The following is an 8,075-nucleotide window of genomic DNA, read 5'->3' as shown; positions in this document are numbered from 1 at the left end:
GGCATTTTAGCAAAACCCACTTCGAAGAAGCAAACAGTGGTTTCTTTATAGTGAATTCCCAGCTCTTTGTGGAAAGGCTTATTTTCCATTAAAAAAAAAATTTCCCCTCAAAACTTTTTTATTATGAGAAATTCAAACGTCAGAGAAAGGTTAAAAGTGGGGTGAGATGAATACCCCTGGGACCTGCAGGGGCTGAGCCCTGTTCACGGCAGGGTCTGCCATCCACAGTTGGTTTCCACTGGTACCTTCTGCTGACCTTAGGACGGTGCTTTTAGACACCTCACAGGTGTCTCCAGAGAAGTGGACCTTCTTGCACACAGACTGTCGTGTCCATGGCTAAGAAAATCAGTGATAATTCAAAGGCATCATCTAATACCTCATCCACATTTAAGGTTCCCAGTTGTCCTAAGAAGCTTTCGTGGCTGCTTTTTTTTTTTTTTTTTAATTTTTATTTGTTTACTGTATTTTTGGCTGCGCTGGGTCTTTGTTGCTGGGCGGGCTTTCTCTAGTTGCAGCAAGTGGGGGCTACTCTCCAGTTGCGGTGTGCTGGCTTCTCATTGCCGTGGCGACTCTTTGCAGAGTTTGGGCTCAGTAGTTGTGGCTCACTGGCTTAGTTGCCCTGCAGCATGTGGGATCTTTCCAGACCAGGGATCAAACCCATGTCCCCTGCATTGGCAGACAGATTCCTAACCACTGGACTACCAGGGAAGTCCCGTGTCTGCTTCCTGTAATTCAGGATCCATCGAGGGTCACGCCTGCTGTTGGTTTGTCTCAGGTCCTTTTTCTCCTAGCATCATTCCCTCCCTTTTGCTCTTTCATCTTCTTTGCACTCTTCTTTTCCCGTCTTGTCGCATGTCCCGTGGAGTGCCCTGCAGCCTCCTCTCTGCTTGCCCCTCCCTGCCTGGTTTGACTCTGTCCTCCTCTTCCTTCTGTGAGTCCTGAGCGCTGAACAGTGTCTCTGTGGGCTCCCCTGGGTCGGGCCACACGTTTTGAGAAGACCCCCAGATGAGGAGTGTCCTTCCTATTGCATCTTATCAAGTGGAGCCCCGTGTCAGCTCACCCGCCTCGCATGACACTGACGGGGCCAGATGTCCCCATGTAAAGGCCCCGGCACACCCAAGCAGTCACCTGTGGCTGATGCTTTGGTGCCCCGTGCGTCCTGGTCCCCAGCCACTGCGGGTGATGGCTGCAGCTTTCACTGATGGCTTTCCAAAGCTGTCTTTCCTCCCATGTTTCCTAGACTGTGCTCTCTTGTGAAGGAGAGCTTTGTTTTGTTTCCTTTGATGAAAAAAATATAGAAAATAACAATGAATAATATAACAAAACCTGTATTTTCACGTTATAAGGTTGGCATATTCTCCTTCAAGTTTTTCTTTCAAAAAAGAAAAGATGACAGTGAAAGCTCTGAAGCTGCCTGCTCTCGCCTGACTCCTCCCCTCACCAGGAGGAACCACCCTCATCAACATGGCTCTGTCCTCCAGGGCTATTTTTATACCTTCAAAAAAATGTGTTTATCTCTGAATGTACAGTACATAGCACTATTTGCATGTTATTTTTTAAATGTTTTGTATAAACAGAACTCTGTATATATCATCATGTTTTTACCCATTGTTGCAATCAACTCGAATTAGTGCACACATGGTTAGTGCATTCCTGGTGTGGTCCTGATGTGTTCCTTGTATGGACCTAGAGTGTTCCTGGTGTAGACCTGGTGTGTGCCTAGTATGTTCCTGTTGTGGACCTGGTGGTTCTGATGTGTTCCTGGTGTGGTCCTGGTATGTTGCTGGTGTGGACCTGGCATAGACCTGGTGTGTTCCTGGTATGGTCCTGGTGTGTTGCTTGTGTGGACCTGGTGTGTGCCTGGTGTGGTCCTGATGTGTGCCTGGTTTGTTCCTGGTGTGGACCTGATGATTCTGATGTGTTCCTGGTGTGGTCCTGGTATGTTGCTGGTGTGGACCTGGCATAGACCTGGTGTGTTCCTGGTATGGTCCTGGTGTGGACCTGGTGTGTTGCTGGTGTGGTCCTGGTGTGGACCTGGTGTGGTCCTGATGTGTTCCTGGTGTGATCCTGGTGTGTGCCTGGTGTGGTCCTGGTGTGGATCTGGTCTGTTGCTGGTGTGGTCCTGGTGTGGACCTGGTGTGGTCCTGATGTGTGCCTGGTGTGGTCCTGATGTGTGCCTGGTGTGGTCCTGGTGTGGACCTGGTGTGTGCCTGGTGTGGTCCTGATGTGTGCCTGGTGTGGTCCTGGTGTGGACCTGGTGTGGTCCTGATGTGTGCCTGGTGTGGTCCTCGTGTGGACCTGGTGTATTGCTGGTGTGGACCTGGTGTGTGCCTGGTATGGTCCTGATGTGTGCCTGGTGTGGTCCTGATGTGTTGCTGGTGTGGTCCTGGTGTGGACCTGGTGTGGTCCTTTTCACCACCCCACACCCCATCTGTCTGCAGAGGAGGAACACCTAGGTTGTTTCTCATTCCTTGGTGTTATGAGCAGCGGTTTCCCAGGGATACCTGTGTAATCTGTTTGTGCCAACACAAGCATCTCTCTGGGGGGTGGGTGTTGTCCAGCAGGACCTCAGACCTTGAGGTCTACACATCCCGATTTCAGTGACTGTTGACGTCCTACTCACTCCCTGTGGCGATGGGCAACCTTCCTCATTCCTCTGTGTCTCTTTCTGTGCAGGCAAAGTTGTTTAGATTTTTTGGCAACCTCACATGTGACAAGTGTATGTTGTGGCTTTAATTTCCCGATTGCTGGTGAGGCTATGCACACATGCTCAGTGGCCATTGAGAGAAGGCCCTAGGGAGTGCACCTGGGCCCCCGAGGCTAGAGGAGATGCTGTGTTAGTGACCAGGGGAGCCTTGGAGCCACCGTCAGGTGGGCCTGTGGAGGTAGTGTGCTTATGCTCAGCTCATAAGGCTCTCACGTTTCTATTAATAATAGCACTTGCCACCCATGGCTCACCATGCACCAGGCACTTTACCTAGTCAGACCTTATTTGATCCAGTTGGAAATGCTTGTATTTATTATCCTGTTTTGCTGAAGAGGACACAGAGGGTCAGAGAGGTGCACCCACCTGCCTAAGGTCACAGAACTGGTAAGCTTGCTGCCTCCAGCCCCAAACCTTTCCCTCCACGCAGCCCCTTCCACCTGCCCAACACTCCCAGAGGGGAGGAAATGGCTCGAGCTTTGCTTCCCCTCCCCTGAGCTGTGAGCAGAGAAATGGTCTGTAAATGAAAAAGTCCAGCCTTACAAATAGTTCCCAGCTTTCTAAACAGGATTTCTGGGTCAGAAGGCTGTCCAGTGCTCCTCCCCAGGGCAGCTCAGGAAGGAGAGGGGGGTGGTGGTCTCCCAGTTTCTTGTAGTTTTTGGACCAGGTTGTAGCCAGGTGGGGGGACACACCTGGTTTTGTCTCGAGTTTGGGAGCAGGAGGAACCACTCTCCCCACTCCCTCCTGGCCCCTTCCCCAGCCCTCTGTTTCACACATGGTGTTGGGGGAGACGTTTCCAGGCCGCCCCTCGACCCCCAGTGGCAGGGCTCCAGGAGCAGGTGCCTCCGCCCAGGTCCTAGGTGGGAAAGGAGGCTGGGAAGGGCAGCATAGCGGGGACTGGTCCTTAGCCCAGCGGTGAACTCTGAGCACAGTATGCACATGTCGAGTGAATAAAGGAAGGACGAAAAGGCTGAAAATTAAAAGCAAACGATGCTCGCGCATTTGCCTCCTTGGGGTTCGGCTGGGTGGAGGGAGAGGAAGGAGACCAGCGAAGTGGGTCCTTGGTGAGGTCATACCCGGCCCTCCTGACACGGGAGGCGGTGGTACCTCAGCGAGGACTTGTCCATGGTCCCCGAACTGGAGGGCGTCCTGTGTGAGAAGAAGCACGAAGCTGGCCCGGAACTGGACGAGGTCCTCCTCAAGCTGCCCTGGCCTCTTGGGTCTCCTCCCTGCCTCCCAGTCTTTGTTGATTCCGGGCTCTGGTGCTGAGGGTGATACAGAGCTCCAGTGTCTGGCTCCCTGGCACCTGGGCTGATGGTTTCTGGCCCCCAGAAGCCCAGGGCCGTTCCCTCCCATTGGGTCACCTCACCCCAGGCTTGTTTCGCCAGATCTTGACCTTGGTGAGAAGCCCTCGGGGACCGTTTGTGCTTGTTGGTGTGGCCCCCACTCTGCCTGTGTCATGTGTGTTGCTGTGGGTCACCCACCGCGTCCTCAGGCTGATGGACGTTGGGAAGTTCAGTTCAGGGTTATTACAAACAGCTGTGCAAACGTTCCTTTGCTGCAGAGCTTACCTGGGAGTGAAATCTCAACCTTCAGGGAGGCCTAAGTCCTTGGCCCCATCCCCAGCAAGGACAGTGTTGCATAGACATCCAGTCCCTGCTTTGAGCCAATGTGTCCCTTCTCTGAGCCTCAGTTTCCTAGTCTATAAAGTGGGCAGTGGAGACAGGTGAAATGAAGGTCTTAAGCTCTTCCCCAGGAGTGACCCTCCCTTCCCTGGAATCCGCAGGGAAGCCGCTGTGGCCCAGTGGGCTGGGGGTGGGGGGGACCAAGTGTGGGTTTCACTTGTTCCAAGAGGATAAACCCTGAATCTTTCTTCCAGGAATGACACCGCTGGGATCAGGATGCTCTGAATCCCAGAGTTCACACTCCCACCCCTACAGGAGGCTTTATGAGTCAGCTTCCCACCCACCATCCTCTCAGGTGATGGGGACTGCAGCTGGGCCCACAGCAGAAGGGCACAGGGTTCTTCCCCCAGTCTCCACCGCCCCACCCGGGGCCCCTCCTGGCTCAGGGTGCCTGACACCCAGACGGGGCAAGGCCAGCACCCACTCCATCTCCACAAGGCTCTCCGCCTGGGTTAGTGGTGCCAGGAGACCCTCCTGGGAACCATGCTAGGTAGAGGAGCAGAAATGGCATACCTGTGTCACAAGCACATCTGTGTCACCACCACCCCCCACACCTATGTCACAACCACACATTTCACAACCACACCCCACACCTGTGTCACCCTGGCCCACCAGTCAGCACTTCTCTGCCTGCAAACCCTTTAGTGCCTCACCGGCCACATCCTGTGCTGGCTCAGGGCCCTCGCACACGCTGTTCCTTCTGCTGGAAACATTCTTCCCTCCCTCCCTCTGCCTGCCTGATGCCCAACTTCCTTTGTGCATCAGCTCCACCATGGGCACGGGAGGCCTCTCCCAGCCAACAGAGCTCGGGTGCACCCCTAGTCTCCGGCCCCAGCCCTCCTCGGCCTCCTGTTTCAGCCCTGAGATGTCATCTCCTGTATCCTTGGAAGGGACCTGGGCTGGTTCACTTGTGTCCTGGGGGAGCAGCGGGAGGAGACACTCCGGAAATGTCTGTCCAGCAGCCCCGCATCTGACTCAGGAAGAAGGGGGACGTGGAGAAGAAGGAGACTTGCCCCCGATCTCCGTGAGCAGCAGCCCTGGTCTCATCACCATCGGAACCGCCACTCCTGAGCCCTCGCCGGGCAGACTGCTGGGTGCTGAGTGGGAATCCGGGGGATGGCACAGCCAGCGGTCAGCCCGGTGCTGCATGCGTAGCACTCACAGGCTCCAACTCCCCGCTGCCCTCCACACCCCTATCCATTGAAGGTGCAGGGGTCCCTTCAAGGTGATGCTGAGACGACCACTCTGGCCTCCTGCCCTGCCTCCTCCAAGCTACTTCCCCCTCACCTGGCCTGGCCAGGTGGCTTCCACACTGGCCACTCCTGCCTGTGCCCCTCATCCTGTGACCCCGCCTGGAACCAGTGCAATCGACATCCCAGGACACAGCTTTGTCCTTTTCTGCCCAGAACCCCCTGGCTGGGAGACTGAGTCCCTCCTTCTTAGAGCCCACCACCCCATACCCAGTTTCCCTCCTGGGCCTTTGCCTGTGGGGTTCTCTTGGCCTGGAAAGCCCTTTGCCCGGGTACCTGCTCGGGTGACCCATTGGCTCCTGAAAGGCTCTGTCTGAACCTCACTCCTCTGTGAGGACAGCCCTGACCGTGTCTGGTTCGTGGCACAGGCCCCACATGGCCACTTTCATTCCAGTGAAATCGGGTCACAGTGAAGCCAGAGAGCAGCCCAGATGGTGCAGAAGCAAAGGCTGCAGAGGGCTGCCACGGAAGGGCGGGGGGCCGTGGAGGGGGCAGCCCCCGTCTGCCCTGATGCAGACCCCAGGACCCCAGACTGCGCACAGCCCTGGGCCTGCTCCCCTGTGGCTCAGCCTTGCCCACTGGGAGCACGAAGGTGGGGGTGGGCGGGGGAGAGGCCCCCGGTCCAAGAAAACCCATCCTGATCCACACGGGCATCCCTGCCCCCCAAGAGGAGTCCCAGGCTCTGTGTGTGACCTCAGCCCAGGCTCTCCATATCCTGGGCCTGTTTTCCTTCCATCAAAACCAGGGGAGGGGATGGTGTGGTCCCACAGCAGGCCCTCTGATTTGAGCAGCTATAAATATCACTCTCGGCGCTTATCTGCTAGGAAACCTGCCCATGGAACCCGCCTGGCCTGCCAAAGTGCGTGTCACTCTGAGCATTGACCACTGCACCTGTGCCGACTGCACCCCAGACCAAGGGCAAGGTCACCTGGTGCCCCCCCTTCCTCTGTGGAGGGACTAGGGTTTCACACAGAGGAGCCGAGACCCCAAAATAGCAGCTGGCCACTCACAGGCCAACCGCCCAGGCCCCAAAAAGGAAGTGAGAGAAAGGTGGGCACTTTTGTTCTTTGTACAGAAGAGAAGTGTTTCTGAGGGCGGGGCCCTACCCCCACCCCCCAGCTGGTTCTCTCTGGGTGGTTGGCTCCAGCTGTGATGCCCCAGCCACCAGTGAAGAGACAGAAGTAGAGTCAGGCTCACAAGGGCCAGGGCTGAGGCTGGACCCAGGACTCTGTCCTCGTCACTCTGAATTGCAGGGGCTCAAGGGGGTCAGGCTGACAGAACTATGTAAAGAAAACCCTGGCCATCCAGTGGTGAGGGTTCAGCGCGTCCACCGCAGAGGGCTTGAGTTCTATCCCTGGTCAGGGAACTGAGATCCTGCAAACTGCATGGCTGGGCCAAAAAAGGAAAAGGAAGCCCCACAAGGTCCTCCTGGTGACTCTCCAGGAGGTGACTCAGGGTAAATTCCTTTGTGAGGTGCCTTCATTTGTAGATCAAAATAGTCATCCTACACAGAGTCAGACACAACTGAGCCTGCACACAAATACACACGCGTGTGTGCATACACACAGAGACACGTGCATACACAGAGACACACGTACACACACAGACACATGCACAGGCACACACACAGACCTGCACACACACACACCTTTTTGGGTAGAACTACCTGGGGTATAGAGAAGGAAATGGCAACCTACTCCAGTATTCTTGCCTGGAAAAGTCCATGGACAGAGGAGCCTGGCAGGCTGCAGTCCATGGGGTTACATGACTGAGCATGTGTGCACGAGGGTGGAGGGTTGGTAGCAATAAACTGGTAGAACTAAAAAAAAAAAAAAAAAAAAAAGAACTACCTGGGGTAATGCAGAGTCAGACCTCGTGGCAACCTTGGAGGAGCTTCTGCACAACCCCCTCCCTGAGAACAATGGTCCCTGCAAGGATGTTTGAAAGCAGAGACTTGGGAGGGTGTGAGGGTACAGCTCTGGCCAGCCCCGCCCACATTCATTCAGCTTCTTGTTTTGGCTGCTCCAGCTGTATGTCCCCATCTGTCCCTCTCCTGCCCAGACTCTGCCTGAGGCAACAACGGGGACCTGGATAAATAAGACGTGACACATCCTGACTGTGGGATGCTACACAGCAGGAAGAAGAAGTAGATCCTGTGTGTCACCTGGGGTCTGAAGAAAAGTGGCTTAATTGGTATGAATGTTAAACACAGACTCCAAATAATATGCGGTGCACTTACACCCAGGTGTAAACTGCAAAAGCTGGGCTGAAAATGCAGAAACCAAACTACAAGAAAGGTTACCTCCAGGATGGGACAGGCATCGCTGGGCTTGTTCAGAGAAAGCAGGTCAAAAAAATACAGAGCAGACACAACCAGTTGTAAACAGTGCCCCTCTGGGGATTTCATCAATTATTTCTTGCATGGCTCTGAATATT

This window comes from Odocoileus virginianus, chromosome 17, assembly GCF_023699985.2.
Source record: "Odocoileus virginianus isolate 20LAN1187 ecotype Illinois chromosome 17, Ovbor_1.2, whole genome shotgun sequence".
NCBI lineage: Eukaryota > Metazoa > Chordata > Mammalia > Artiodactyla > Cervidae > Odocoileus > Odocoileus virginianus.
This window is presented reverse-complemented; position numbering follows the sequence as displayed.